General features: G+C 45.9%; 1 long non-coding RNA gene across 1 annotated transcript; it reads left to right on the top strand.

Annotated features, from left to right (window-relative positions):
• Positions 1-709: 709 nt before the first annotated feature.
• LOC140222454 (uncharacterized) lies at positions 710-14,918 on the top strand. Its single transcript, XR_011898000.1, has 2 exons — positions 710-1,669; positions 14,522-14,918. It is a non-coding gene; the product is annotated as an uncharacterized lncRNA (long non-coding RNA).
• The last annotated feature ends 463 nt before the right edge of the window (positions 14,919-15,381 follow it).

Genomic DNA, 15,381 nt, shown 5'->3' with positions numbered 1-15,381 from the left:
TGCATAGTGCTAAAGTTGGGAGTTGGGGGTAAACTTTGCGTAGTTAAACACTGATTTTTTGCAGCGCTTTCGGCTGCAGCTGCGGGCCCAAGCAGCCAAGCTACAGCTAGCCGAACGGCTGTGCCCGTAAGCTTTGCCAAGCTCGTTCGGCTGGCTGCTTCGGCTTTGCAGCGAGCAAGCAGCTGCAGCACGGCTCTCCGCCGCCGCAGCAGCTGGCTGCTTTGCAATTATTAATGGCTGGCTGCAGCTGTTTACTGTGCAGCTGCAGCACATCCCGCAGCCATCTCTACCAAAACAATGTTGCGGTGTCCATATGAGCGTAGCCGGTGCTTGCATTAGTGAGGTACTAATGTGTAGAGGTGTAGTGTTGCAATTCAGCACAGTATTCTTCAGTTAAGTGTAGTATATTTTGAAGGGAAGCATCAATGCACGTGACCGTAGACGCAAGCAAGTCCAGTAATTTTTTTAAAGCTACAATTGGAGATCGGCGCAGCTCTGATACGGAATTTTTGAGCCCTACTCATTCTATTAAGTCGTTTTAACTTCTACTTATGCTTCTAGACATAATCTCTAACGATCGAAATCAGCACCATAGCCTCTGGTCTCATTCGTCCATGTCGCCTTTTTTTCCCGTTGGATGCACCAGCAGGCACATCCCCGCTTTCCTTCCACAGACCTCGAGACCGAAGCACACCTCCGCCGCCTCTGCCAGCTCTGGTCGCCAGGGGCCGGGGCTCGAGTCGAGCATGCCATCTCCCATGCCGTCCGATGCGCTGCCTCCCACTCCACCTCTCCCCCTCGCTCGCCTGTCCTTAGCCGCAGCCTCGCCAATCCGCCCCCGGCACTACTCCACCGACGTCTGATTGGTTGGTTCGTGCTCGCCTAGCCAGGTTAACACGGACATTGTCGGTTCCTGAGTCCGGACTGTCCGTGAGCAAGTTACGCCATCGGCCACCACCAGCAGCTTTCGGCTACCCCCTCGCATGACGTCCAATCACGACTCCGTCCATCTGTCCGCGGGGACTCTTATCCATAACATGGAAGATGGAACACTATCCATCGCACGGCCCAATAGCCGTCTTTCTCCTCCCAAAGCACTGCCCACCTCGCCGGTTCTTCTTTCTCTCCGGCGAAACTCCCCCGCCCCGCCGGCCTACCGCTCGCGGCTGCCACCGCCGGATCCGCCTCCGCTGCCCTGACCACGCTAACCGAGCCGCAACGTGACACCCCCACCGTCATCTTCCACCGCCCACGGCCGCCGGCGTCCTCGCCACCACGCCGTGTTGCCCGGCGCCCACCACTGTGGTTGACTGACCACCAAGACGCCACGTCACCCCGCCGCCGACCTCACCGTCGTTTCGTCTGCCTCCATCACCGGACCAGCCAGTCATCCCGAGCTTCCTTCTAATCCGGCAACCACCGGAGAGGCCCCACCCCCAGAACCCAAAACCTAAGCCCCCATGGCGGCAGCCCTGGCGTGCATGATGGCGGTGGCACGCTCAGGAGCGGAGAGAAGACGCGTGGAGGAGGAAGGAAGAAGCGGATCGCACGGTCCACAACCTATGCATGAATCTCAAAATTTGGAAGATGAGTGGGCTTCCTACCTTCCGGGAAGATGTGTAGGATCTCCGTCCGTCCGTCCGCCCCCTTCAATCTAGGCCTCACTGAGGTAAGTCTTCTTTGTTGCGTCGTGCGCTCCTACTGGGCTACTGCTTGCCTGCTTGAGCAATTCTGATCGTGCTGCTAGATTAGTAGTCAGAAAACTTAAGAAAGTGAAGCTTACCTTAAAAAGGACAATTACCATGAGTGTATATAAGAAATTATCTAAGCAAAGGTTTGTAAGGTACTCTGAAGGAATTGGATTCGATATTGATACCTGTTAACCACATGTCATGCAGTTATGTTAAAAAAGCTCAAATATGAACAATGGCGAGAGGCACATATAAGCGGAAAAATAAGTATTGTATTGTCTTTGATCCCTTGCCTCTAGGTCAGTGGTTAGAGTGCTTGAGTAGCACCCAGTAGATCTAAGTTCGACTCCCAGTGGAAGCGAATTAAATGAGGCTGGATTAAAAAAGTCACTCGCTGGTTCCCCTGGTCGGCATGGGTGAACCGACCTGTGGTGCACTACTGGGGATTCCGCTTTCAGTACCGGTTCCAAACCCACCTTTAGTACCGGTTGTACAATCGGTATTGCTATGTTGGTACTAAAGGGGACCTTTTAGTACCGGTTGTACAACAGGTATTGCTATGTTGGTACTAAAGGGGACCTTTCGTTGCTATGTTGGTACTAAAGGTGACCTTTAGTAACGGGTCAAATAATCGGTACTAAAGGGTAAATGGATCCCTTTAGTCGCGTCGTGCGCGGTCTATGGGATTCGAACCAACGACATCAAGCCTCGTGCGAGCCTTCCTTGCCATCCCACCTACGTAGCGTATGTGATGGAGGTAGATATATTTTCCTTTTGAAGTAACCCGTGGAGAGTCTTTAGTACCGGGTCATAACACCACCCGGTACTAAAAGTGCTCCTTTAGTACCGGGCGGTGTTATGACCCGGTACCAAAAGTTTTATACCTTTTAGTACCACTTTAGTACCGGGTGGTGTTACGACCTGGTACTAAAAGACCTTCGGGGGTCCTAAATTTAGACCCGATACTAATGCTAACATTAGTACCGGGTCAAAATGTGATCGGTACTAAGGGAGTGGAAGAAAGGTCTTTTTTCTAGTAGTGGTGGGCGAGCCACGTGTAAGGGGATGGTCGTAGGTTGGGCCTCAAAGCACGGGTAAAGGCCCAAACCACAGGGGGTGGCATCTCCATGTATGAGGGGGGTCAGCTTTCGTGACCTTTGTCGGATGGGCTACGGTTAAGTCCTTCTTATGTAACCGTATGGAGGCAGTCTTTCCCTCACCGGTCGAGATTTTAATATCGTTGACCCTCTTTTTTTTTCCCCTCATTTGCATTCCCCCGTGAATAGATATCATCTTCCCAGCAACGTTGGTGGTTCAGTGTGTGACCAAGACCAATATGGCAACAGAAGAACAAGGCAATCACACATCTGCACAAGTCGCCTTTAGATTCTCCATTGAAACTTCGTCCATGGATCTCTCATTTTCAGGAACTTGCCTTACTGGATGCTTTGCAAGTGATCAAGAGCAACTCCAAAAAGCTCCCTTTTATTATTCCCAAGACCTTAATTAGGGAGAAAAACATTAAAATTGAGCCTCCAATAGCTCCCCTGTGCTCCCCGCAAAAATTCAGCGACGCGAATAACTCCTCCGACGCCCCGCAAATTTCCGTGACTCCGCTCTTCCCCAATCGCTCCCCCATGTACTCCTTTCCCACAACGGAGAAGAAGAATCCGTCATTATCATCATTATCTGATGATAAATTCAGCACCCGTTTAATGGAAAAGCTTTATCGACTCATAACGAATCCATTTTACCTATCTCCAATTATGATTGTAGAACGCAGCAGCAAATTTGCAGGGATGGAAGGGTGGATGAGTGGTGGCGGCGCTAGAAGGGGCGACAGGAGAAACAGATCGTGAGGTGGAAGGTGAGGCCAGCCCTGATGGGCCCAATCGTGCTGACGTGGCCTGTTTTGAAATATTAGGAAGGTTATTGTTGGAGATCTGCGGTGGGATAACATGATTTTAGGGAAAAAAATTAGAAAAGCTCCCAATACATAATTTTGAGGAAAAAAATTTAGAGAAACTCTTGGAGTTGCTCTAAAATCTCTAGAGTTCAGAATGAGGCAGCTCATCAATTAGCAGTTTCAGCTAGAAGTCTTTCTTCTGATTGGCCACTTAGATTCTGTGTGTACCAATCTTCACTGAATGTGTGCTGTTCTTGCAGCGATCCAATCTGTAACTTGGGGTCATCTGACCTTTCTCCATGTACATTGCTTTTAAGCTTGAATGAAGTCTTTTATCAAAACAAAAAAAAATATGGCAACAGAAGAAAAGCTGGCTTCTACGTCTATTTAATGCACATCAATTGGTGTGTAAATCTGTTTCCCTTGGATTCTTACAATACACAGTGCTCATATGTCTGAATATGCCAAAAACATGCTATTTTACAATACATCTAAGTGAATAACCATCTACATAGCATGAAAAATTCAGATCAAGTCCACGGTCTCGATGTTATAATCTTGCAACGCAGGAGGATATGTTTTCTTTTTTCAGGCACACGAACCAGAAGCGTTCCATTTCTCTAGCTAGGTCATTCAGGTTTATCAAAGTTTGAATTATGAATTTTTGACAAGGCAAGCAAAAGTTCTTCCAAAGCCCAATCCCCAAAAGGCGTGGCTTTGCTATTTCTAGTATCCATCTCAAAATCATGTACGCTACCATGAGTATATCTAAATGATATGCTACTACAAGCACATCCAAACATTCTCTCTACCATGAATATATCCAAATAGTATGCTACTACAAGCACATCCAAACACCCTACCGCGAGCATTTCAGTAACACTTAAGCACATATGCATATCACCCTTATATTATTATTGTGCTAATTACTCTACAATACCAATTTCAATACATGTAAGATCGTGTATAATGCGTGGGATGTATTGCTTGAGCTCCTTGGGCTGATTATATAGGAGTACATGGCTTGGAGGGCATGTAGCATCTCCTAGAGATAAGGAAGGTTATCATGGGATTACAATCAATCCTAAACTAACCATATCCGGAGTTGCCTAATATACTCTAACATTGCCCCGCAGTCACAATGGAAACGCGCAGACGATGAGACTGAAGAATAAGCCAAAGAGATGACATCCCCCCGCAGTCGCAACCGTCGATGCGCCGTAGATGTTGTGGCTGGAATGGGAGCCGAAGAGGCTTGTCAAGCAGATGGTAGCCCCTTAGTGCCAAAGTAGCCGAGGTCGAGGTGGACATGATCGAAGCCGTGGAGGAGGACACGGGTCCGAAGCGTCAGCAAAGGCGCCTGAATATACAAATCAGCAGCTTCTTGCCAACAAGTTTAGCAGGACGATGAGCCGACTGCGATGGCAGATGGTGCAGCTAAAGAGCGCAAGTGTATCTTCCTTTAGCAACACCGAGGGTGGTGTCCGCGAGCGTGCGGCAATAGGCGCGGACTCGGACCGTGAGCCAGCGTTACGAGGACCAGTAGCATGGGTAACTGTCGGGCATACATCCCAGGCCCACGAGTAGGCCCTGTGCGGCCCACTAAGGGGCATACTCGGACGTAATCAAGGCTCGGGGGCTACGCGGCAAAGGAACATAGCCCACTCGGACTCCCAAAGACTAGTCAACATACATATGGAAACTACTCTGTATACACCGAGTGGAATTCTATAACTGTATCCGACTAGGATTCTAGCCTGTAACCCTGCTCCCCCGATCATATAAGGGCGGGCAACGACCCCCTCAAAGACAACTCATCTAAGTTCAATACAATTAACACACAGGACGTAGGGTATTACGCCATCTAGCGGCCCGAACCTGTCTAAATCGTGTTCCTTGCGTCACCATTGACTCCTTGATTCTCGAATACACCCACCGCACAAAAGACCACCTAGGGTACCCCCTAGGTGGGTTGCTGGTCTAAAACACCGACAGCTGGCGTGCTAGGTAGGGGCAGTCGCCGAGTTTCTCCGCGCGAGTTTGATGGCATCTGTCATTATCAAGCCTGTTTTCACCTTCGAGGCAGGCGCAACTTTTGTTTTCGGATCTTGGCTCTGCATCGCCGACGGCGCTGGATCGTTTCACATCCAGGAGAAGAAACCTCTCGACGGAAGCTTTCCTCAGCAAAAAACGGGGGATTTTTTCAAGAAAAGCCAAATTTTCAAAGTCAGCGACACCGAGTTCGACTACGCTTCGGACTCGACCCCAGCTCGGATTAGTCGACACAAGCCGAAGCCCCAGTCACTTCACAAGTCAACTTCAACTCAAAAACGATTCCCATACGGACTCCGCAATACAGCCGAAGTCTACCAATGTCTCCTCACTCGAACTCAACTCGAACACGGGGAAGACAAGGACTGTGACTCCAACTCGGACTACGTCCAAGAAATTCCATTATCAGGGCCAGCCTAAGGTTTGGTAGTAACTTCAACGCCGCAGGGCAGATTCGTTCACTGGCCAAGAATGAGGCCATCTCTCCTTACCCGCGACTACGAGTCGTGCCTTGTCGCTCACATAGACAACCTCCCGTACGAAGAAGGCATCCTGCTCACTTCAAGCCGCGAGGAGAGCACTACAGAAATTGCAACATCAAGCTCCAGAAGCTACTACCGAGATAGAGAATTCTTTGTCATCACTCAAAATAATAATGTGGGCACTAGCCAACAGAGAACCCCTTGACGGATAGCGCAGCTCTATAACGTTTCAGAGGATGAGTCATCGGCTAACGCTTCGCAGGACGAAACTTCCGATCAATGAAACCAAAGAAGGATACGAAACATTACTCGAGCTAAACGTCGACAGTTGCTAGCCACAAACATTCCCATCACAAACCTTGAAAGAGCATTTGACGCAGTATAAGCTCAAGAGCACAACACCCCACTCCCAGCAATTGCCTCAATCAACCTTATATTAATTCTCATACCTCAAGACAGAGATAACGAAATAACAGCTCAACTTGCGCAGCGAGGCAATGGACTAATTGCACAACTCGCAGAACAAGCTTACAAGCTACTCGATAAAGAATCACCAATCCCATATGTTCCTCGCAACTCAGCCCATCGAGAGGGCAGTAGGGGTGCCGCAGTCAACAATGGCTTCCACGAAGCACAACGAAACAACAACGAGGTGGTCAACCAACCAAGGCAACATAGCCAAGGACTGAGCAAATGCGAAGCCCCAGTACGACAAAGGATGTTGGAGAGGCCAGCTGCACTAATGCCGCAAAAAGTCCTCGCCATATCAGGAAAAATCATGAAGTATCAAATTTCAGCGATCTATGGGAAATAATCAATAGTCACCGCGAACGTGAAATCGACAACTACAACCATTTTCACGCCTTCACAACACGGGTAATGAGAACAAGACTACCCGAAAAATTCAAGCCAACAGGAATCACCAAGTATGATGGCAAGCAAGACCCAATTCAATGGCTCCGATGCTACTCGTTGGTAGTCCAAGCAGCCGGAGGCAATAATGACACAAAAGTCATCCATTTTCCCATATGCATGGAACCCACGCGCCTAACATGGCTTGAATCACTCAAACCTAAAACAATTGACTCTTGGGAAGATCTGACAAAAGCCTTCACCAACAACTACATGGGCTCCATGACTAGACCAGGCAACAAGATCAACCTAAGTCAAGTAAAACAAAAGGAAGGCGAAACACTGCGCGACTACCTATGGCGATTCTTTGAAAAGAAGGCCACTATAGTCGACATTTCAGAAATAGACGTTATCGAGAGCTTTTAAAATGGCCTCTATGATCGTCGAACATACCAGGATTTTGGCAGACGATGACCAGTCACCGTCAAAGACCTCAAAATCATCGTGCAACAATGGGCAGATGAAGAAGATAAAGAATGCAAGCGATTTGGCCGAAACAATGATACTCGAAAGAACTATTCGAGTAACCAAAATTGCAAACGCAAACCTAACAACACCGTTGCTTCCATGACCAACTCAGGAAAGAAGGGATCCCACAAACACGATGATGGACCAAGCTTCACCGAACTACTCAAAAAATAATGCCCATGGCACCCAAATAGCAAACACTCAGCAATAGACTGCTATAACATGCGCCGAGTAATGCAAGATTTACCTGCACCACCACCTCCCGAAGAGTACAACCAGAAAAAGGATAAGGGCAAAAACAAAATCCATAAGGATGAAGAAGGAGAAGGAGACTTCCAGACCGCCTCCAAAATAGTCAACGCAATTTTTGGCAGAATCCCAGGTTCCGCATCCAAGCGATCTAGCAAATTGGTACTCAGAGAGATTATGGCCATCAAATCAACAGATCCAACAACGCTAAAATAGTCTCCGGTACCCATAACCTTCAGCAGAAGGGACCAATGGACAAACTTCTCAGAACCAGGCCGATTTCCCCTAGTACTCGACCTTGTTGTTGCAGGATCAAGACTAACAAAAGTACTTATTGATGGCGGAAGCAGACTCAACGTCATTTTTGCCAAAACACTAAGAAAGATGTGTCTTGACATCACAGACATGCTCACTCCAATAGACTCCCCCTTTTACGGGATTGTAGCAGGAAACGCAGTCATACCGCTAGGACAAGTCATCCTACCAGTAACTTTCGGCACCAAGGAACATTACCAAACCGAGTACATCAGATTTGAAGTCGTCGACTTCGAGACCTCTTACCATGCCATACTCGGGAGACCAACTTTGGCTAAATTCATGGCTGTACCACATTATGTTTACTTGGTACTCAAGATGCCAGGACCCAAGGGAGAATTAACACTACGAGGAGACCTAAGGTGATCTTATGAATGCGACACCGAAGCCGTGGAAATTGCAGCAACTTCTTAAGGACCTAGCCCTATGCAACAAGTTTTTTTAGTTTCAAAGAAACTTTATCCAATAGAACTTGAAATCCCAGAAAACAAGTCGGGGCCAGCAAAAGTAAAGCCAACAAATGAGACAAACTTCAAAATGGTTGATCTCCAGAATGGTGACCCTTCTAAGACAGCTCTAATTGGGACAAGACTAGATCCTAAATAGGAAACCGCGCTCATAAGTTTTCTTCGGGCTAACCACAATATCTTTGCCTGGAAGCCAGCCGACATGCCTGGTGTGCCCAAGGAACTGATTGAGCATTCTCTAAATGTTGATCCTAGAGCTACCCCAAAATGACAGCACCTTCGAAGGTTCGCCCAAGACAAATGAGAAGCAATAAAAAAAGAGCTAGCCAAACTACTCGCAGCAGGGTTCATCAAAGAAGTTTTTCACCCTGATTGGCTAGCCAACCCTGTACTCATTCGCAAGAAAAACAATGAATGGAGAATGTGCGTCGATTACACGGATCTCAACAAACATTGTCCAAAGGACCCTTTTGGACTACCCAGGATCGACCAGGTAGTCGACTCTACTGCCAGGTGCGATTTACTATGCTTTCTTGACTGTTACTCAGGTTACCACCAGATAAGCCTCAAAGAAGAAGATCAAGCCAAAACAGCCTTCATCACTCCATTTGGGGCTTTTTGCTACGAAACAATGTCATTTGGATTAAAAAACACGGGTGCAACATACCAGCGCGCTATATAGATGTGCTTCGAGAAATAATTGCACTGCAACATAGAAGCTTACGTGGACGACGTAGTCGTCAAAACAAGAAAACAGGAGGACCTAATCATCTATTTGGAGGAAACCTTCTTAAACCTATGAGCTTTCCGCTGGAAACTTAACCCTACCAAATGCGTTCTTGGCGTACCTTCCGGCAAACTACTCGGGTTCATCATTAGCCATCACGGCATTGAGGCCAACCTAGAGAAAATATCTGCCATCATAAATATGTAAGCACCAGCTAGCATCAAGGATGTGCAGAAAATCACAGGCTGCATGGCAGCCCTTAATCGATTCATCTTGAGACTTGGAGAACGAGGACTACCCTTCTTCAAGCTTCTCAAAAGACAGGACAAGTTTAAATGGACAGAAGAGGCAGACAAAGCATTGACACAACTCAAAGACTTTCTGTCAAAACCACCAATCCTCACCGCTCCATGCCCAAATGAGGACTTGCTCCTATACATAGCGGCTACTACTCACGTCATCAGCACTGCAGTAGTAGTTGAACGGTCTGAACCAGGCCACGTTTACAAAGTTCAGAGACCCGTTTACTTCATCAGCGAAGTACTATCAGACTCCAAAACTCGGTACCCGCCAATCCAAAAGTTGTTCTACGCAATTCTGCTCACCTCACGGAACCTGCGATATTATTTTCAAGAACACAGCATTTCAATCATCACCGACTTCCCGCTCGGCAAAATCCTTCACAACAGAGATGCCACGGGTAGAATTTCCAAATGGGCAGTAGAGCTTGGAGCTCTTTAAACCAAGAATAGCTATCAAATCTCAGGCTTTGGTCGACTTCATGGCTGAATGGACAGAAAACCAAGTACCAACACCAGTCGAGAGGCCAGAGCACTGGGTTATGTACTTCGATGGTTCCCTCAAGCTCGAAGGAGCTGGCGCAGGAGTACTCTTAATTTCTCCAAAAGGAGACCAACTCAAATACGTACTTCAAATCTTTTGGGAAGTCTCAAACAACGAAGCCGAGTATGAAGCATTGCTACACGGTCTTCGTCTCGAGATCTTCCTCGGAATCAAACAACTAATAGTAACAAGTCGGCTTCATAGGCAAGATTTTGTGACACGTCATACTCACGGTGCACGGCAATAACATGATCTTGCTGGAGTTGGGAGCTGGCTGCTTTGCACTCTTTGAGGTCTCTCTTAAGGCTCTCTTCTTTCTTCTGGGCATCTGCAAAGCAATAAGATTCAAGAATAGGCACTAGTTGCATCTAGAGGATCTGGACTCATAACAAGGATCGAAGCCGTTACCATTCAACATGGTGTCGAGGTCGCTCTGGACATCCTTGGTTATCTATTTTTGGTCCGCAATCTCCTGATCTTTTTGTCATATCTGCTTTGCGGCATTCCTCCTTGGCCTTCCTTAGCTCAGCCTTGAGTCGATACTCCTCGGCGCAATAGATGGCATCCCCCTATTGTGCGCGTGCTCGGCCAGGTTCCGGGCAAGAATAATCCCAACTAATCAGAGAAGGAAACCCGAAACAATGATCAACATCAAATCAGGTTGGCTAACTTACATATAACAACTCCGCGACCTTGCCGAAAGCGTGCTTCAGCTCGGCAAGGTCTCTCCTATCCTCAGCAGCCTCCTACGCCAGAACCATCCCGAAGAAGTCCAGTGTGGAAGGATCGTCTTCTTCGTTGGTGCCTCCCTAGGGTCTTCCTCCATCTGGACCTCAACGTTGGCATCCGTGTCACCGGGCACGGCAACTACAGCATCTTCAGCAACGTCTTGGAGTAGGTGTGACTGCTGCTTGGGCCTCTCAAGCTCCATCACTAGGCCACTTTCACCGCTGGCCTAAGTAGCAAATGCTAATGCAACCCCTAGGGTGCATCAGATGTCCGACCCTCTGCATGGGTCTCAATGCCAGCATCCTGCGGGTTTGGCTCGTCCTCCATCACAGCCTTCCTGCTCAGATGGCAGGACACAAAGATAAAGCAATGCAGCATACAAACAAGCTTTCAACAACAAACGACATTTTGAAGACACTCACATCATGCTCTTCTTCACTCGAAACTTTGGGCGGAGAGGCACTGTCGGTGGTAGGGTCGGCTCCTTCTGCTTTCCTCTGCGGATTTCCGTCTTCCATCGCTCCATGACCTTTTCCATGTCGGCGGCTATTGTCTTAAGGAGCCCAGCCTTCTTCTTTTTCACGGCAGGGCTAGAAGAGTCGGAGTCGTCGCTCACCAGCCTAGACGAGGCCTTAATCGCGGAGGCAAATGCTGTAGTCGGGGCCTCGGTCCTTGCGGCCACCTTCTTGTTCTGCTTCTTCTTCTCCGCCTCCGACGCCTTGGACTCTATCACCTTCTGCATGGTCTGGCGCATCCGCCATCCAACAGGAGCCATCAAAGGAGGAGTCCGACTCCTAGTCAAGGGCAGCAGGCGGTTGGTCAGCCTCGGCGGATGGACGGAGCTTGGGCCGTTGTTGCTCAGTGCTTCCAAGGAGTGGTGTTGGATAGAGGAATTAAGACTCGCGGCTCTGCTCAATCAACAGGATCAGGTCGGGTAAGCGCAACACAAACTAAGGGGGTGTTTGGATCCATGGACTAATTTTTAGTTTGGGTCATATCGAATGTTTGGATACCAACTAGAAGGACTAAGCGTGAACTAATTATAAAAATAATTGTATAAGCTGTGGCTAATTCGTGAGACGAATCTATTAAGCCTAATTAATCCATGATTAGCACATATTTACTGTAACACCACATGGTCAAATCATGGACTGAATAGATTTAATAGATTCATCTCGCAAATTAGCCTTCATTTTGTGACATCCCAAGTAATTAGGAGCCAAATCAAGAGAAATTGAGATTAAATCAAGAGAAATTGAGATTAAACACCTTTGTAGTGTTGCACTTGGGAAGCAAATAAAAACAAATTTTATATAAGAACTCAAATTTTGGCCAATATAAAAAGGATAGATCTTTTCAAATAGAGCAACTTTCATAATTTGCACTTTTCTTGATTTTGAGTGGAATGTGTTCAAAAATTGAGTAGAAATTTGGCTGAAAATCAAATTATTTTCAAATCCAGTTTTGGCCGACGTTCCACCAAACTTCTCCCAAGTTTATCTCCAAATCCATCAAGTTTTTCATATGTCGGCTTTTATAAAAGTTATAGCATATACTTTGAACTCCAACTTTTATTTTTGGAAATTCAAACGCGTAGTTCAAATTTGTGAGAAAATTCGCGTTGAAGATGGCACCTTTGCACGCCGCGCATCACGAGCATCATTTGTGCATAATTGAGAATCATGAGCTTCATTTGTGCATAATTGAGTATCATGAGCGTCATTTGTGAATAATTAAGCATCTTGGCCATGCATTGTTTAAGTTCATATAATTGTTGTTTATTGTTAAAATTCAAACTTGTGAAGCAACTCCAATTTTTGCTATGCAAATGTGCCTCCTATTATTTTATTTAAATACTAGATGCAATTTGATAACTTTATAATATTTTTACTTAATTTTTCAATGATTTTTCCTTGTGTTAAAATTCCTTTAAATTTTAGTTTTGGCTATTTTCTTTTGACAATTGTGTGAAAACTTGAGAAGTTCTTCAAATGATTCCTGTGGCATTGTGTTCTTTGTGACTTTATCTTTCAAATGAGTATTTTTGGGAGATTTTTAGGTGCCTGTAGCTAGGTCGTTTGAGTCGGGAAAGTTGAACAGTTTAAAATTTGCTGGGCCCACTTGTTAGTGGTTCCTTCCTCCTCTCTCCCACGCCTGCAAGCTCGTTAGTTGGGTAGAGCCGGCCGCGCCGCCCGTGCCTATCTATGTGTGGATGTGTGTGCTGTGTGGGAGAAGAAGAAGAAAGAGAGGGGGGTTATGGGAAATTTTAGGGTCCTATATGCGAGAATCTTTAGATTTGAGGTTTGTTTGGCAAGTTGACCTCGGTTTTGATTTATTTCCTAGATTTAAATTGCTGCGAAATTGGAAAATACCTAGAAAATTGTAGAAAAATGATAAATATGTGAATATTCTTTTGTTGAGTTCCTAATCATATCTAGTTTATTTCAAAAATGTTTGAGTGCATGTTACTATTCTGTATTATTTATTTTGTCTAAAAGTCAATAAATGCTTTATAAATCATATGGTGGTCCAAAATGGTGAAACTAATTATGTTAGCTTCCATTTATCATTTATGTTTCAGACATGCAACTTGTGTTTGTGGAATCTTTGTTTTTCATGCTGTTTTAAATATAATGCTTGTTTGTTGTCTTAATTTTGTTATTTGCATGATAAATAGTGGAAAATTGATAAAATGTTGAAATCACTTCTATTAGCCATTGTTTTCCGCATAAAATCTAGAAAAAATGATGTTGATACTTTTCTGGTTGTTTTACAAGCCTTTTGGATTTAATGTGCTTAATGGTAGTTTATTTTGTTTATTTTATATCTCCGTATTAAAATTGATTCTAATGCTAGGCTAAATAAGGACATGGTAAAAGTCGTGTGATTTCCTATCACTCGCCAACTATAAGAGTTTCCTGTTTACTTATGTTGGAATCATAAGGATGATGGGCGGGGCTTTGTGCGATGTTCCTGAAATGGTTGATGCCCCGTCTGTGTAGAGGAAATTGCTAAGGTCGAACCGTGTCGGTGTTCGTGGTCATGTCTTTGAACGTACTAAACACATACTGAGAAGATGGTAATCAGGAAGCCTAGTACCTAATTGAACCGGGACGTGAACCTTTACCCCACTCTCTCTAGAAATGGTTTCCCTTGGTGCATCATGTGGGTATAAGTACGGCCATAGCACGACGTCGTTCCGGGACCGACGGGGCCTTGTATCCAAGGGAAGTGGGCTCTGGACCTGCGCTGGGGATCGATGGGAACCGTTGATAATGTGTGAACCCGTCGCGGTACGCACATGTCATGTGTTTAGGTCCACCTTGCAAGGTTAAGAAATTCGATTCGAATCGTCTATTTCTCGCAGATATTGAGACTGCTTGATCGCTATGCTGCACTGAGTAAGAAGATGAACAATGATGATGCTTAATATTAAGGCTTGATTAAATTGCTTGTTCTACCATGCTTGCTTAGAATAGGTGCTTACCTAGATTGGTTAATTAATTAGAATTTGATGCTAAAACTTGAAAGCAATGACCCACTTTAGAAGCTTTGAGGAAAAACAAACCCCTCAGCCAAAAAGCCTTGCATGTCTAGGAGTCGGTGGATTAGATACCACCTAACGGGTATGTCTTGTAGAGTATTAGTATACTCAGCCTTGCTTGTGCCTATATTTTCAGGTAATGACATTGATGATGTGGTTGCTAGTGTGACTTGGCCATAGCAGCTCCCTCCAGGATGGACGGTTGAGTGGGACTCGTCCTCGGTGGGCGAGGACCATGGTGAGTGATGTCATGGATGGCTTCACCATGATATCATGTATCGTTGTTTGCCTACCGTTTTTTTCCGCTGCTTTTGAACTCTGAACTTCTTTATGATTTGAACTCGGTTTGTAATAATTAAACTGGGACCTCTGTAATATTTTCATCTAGATTGTTGTATTCTCTGGGCTCATCTTCGTACAAGTATTGTATGCGTGTTTCGATTGCAAATACATGGTTGTATAGGGTGAAACCCGACAGACTACCATTTTGATCCGATTAAAATGTCTGTTCGCATTTGAGGCGATGTTTAGCACACTTTAGCTGGGTTAATTTGGATGATTCTGCCACACACTTATGCAATTGGTTTTGTAATTAACCTATATTTAATACTCCTAATTAGTATCTAAACATTCGATGTGAACTTTAGTCCCTAGAACCAAACACCCCTAAACTAGGACTGTCAACAACTGAAACAAGAACTTACCGGATTGGCCGACATCACTAGGGAGTACGCCTTGGGGCAGCTCTTATTCTTGATGACACCACCAAAGAACTCGCAAACCTGGCCAGCAACCTCTTCCCGAGAAACCTTTTGCTGTACTTCTCGGGTCAGATCCAGCGGACCCGAGTATTCATACGCTGGATGGACCCTGTCCTTGATCGACTGTGTCAACCTTCTACGAAAATTGATGCTAACAGCTTCTGCTATGAGCCCACGTCTTTTCAGGTCGGTGATCTCCTTCTGCAGCTGGTTGACCTGGACCATCTCCTCAGAG

The sequence above is a fragment of the Setaria viridis genome, chromosome 4 (assembly GCF_005286985.2).
Source record: "Setaria viridis chromosome 4, Setaria_viridis_v4.0, whole genome shotgun sequence".
In the NCBI taxonomy this organism is placed as follows: Eukaryota; Viridiplantae; Streptophyta; class Magnoliopsida; order Poales; family Poaceae; genus Setaria; species Setaria viridis.
The sequence above is the reverse complement of the archived record's forward strand: the minus strand, read 5'-3'. Positions and strand labels throughout refer to the sequence as shown.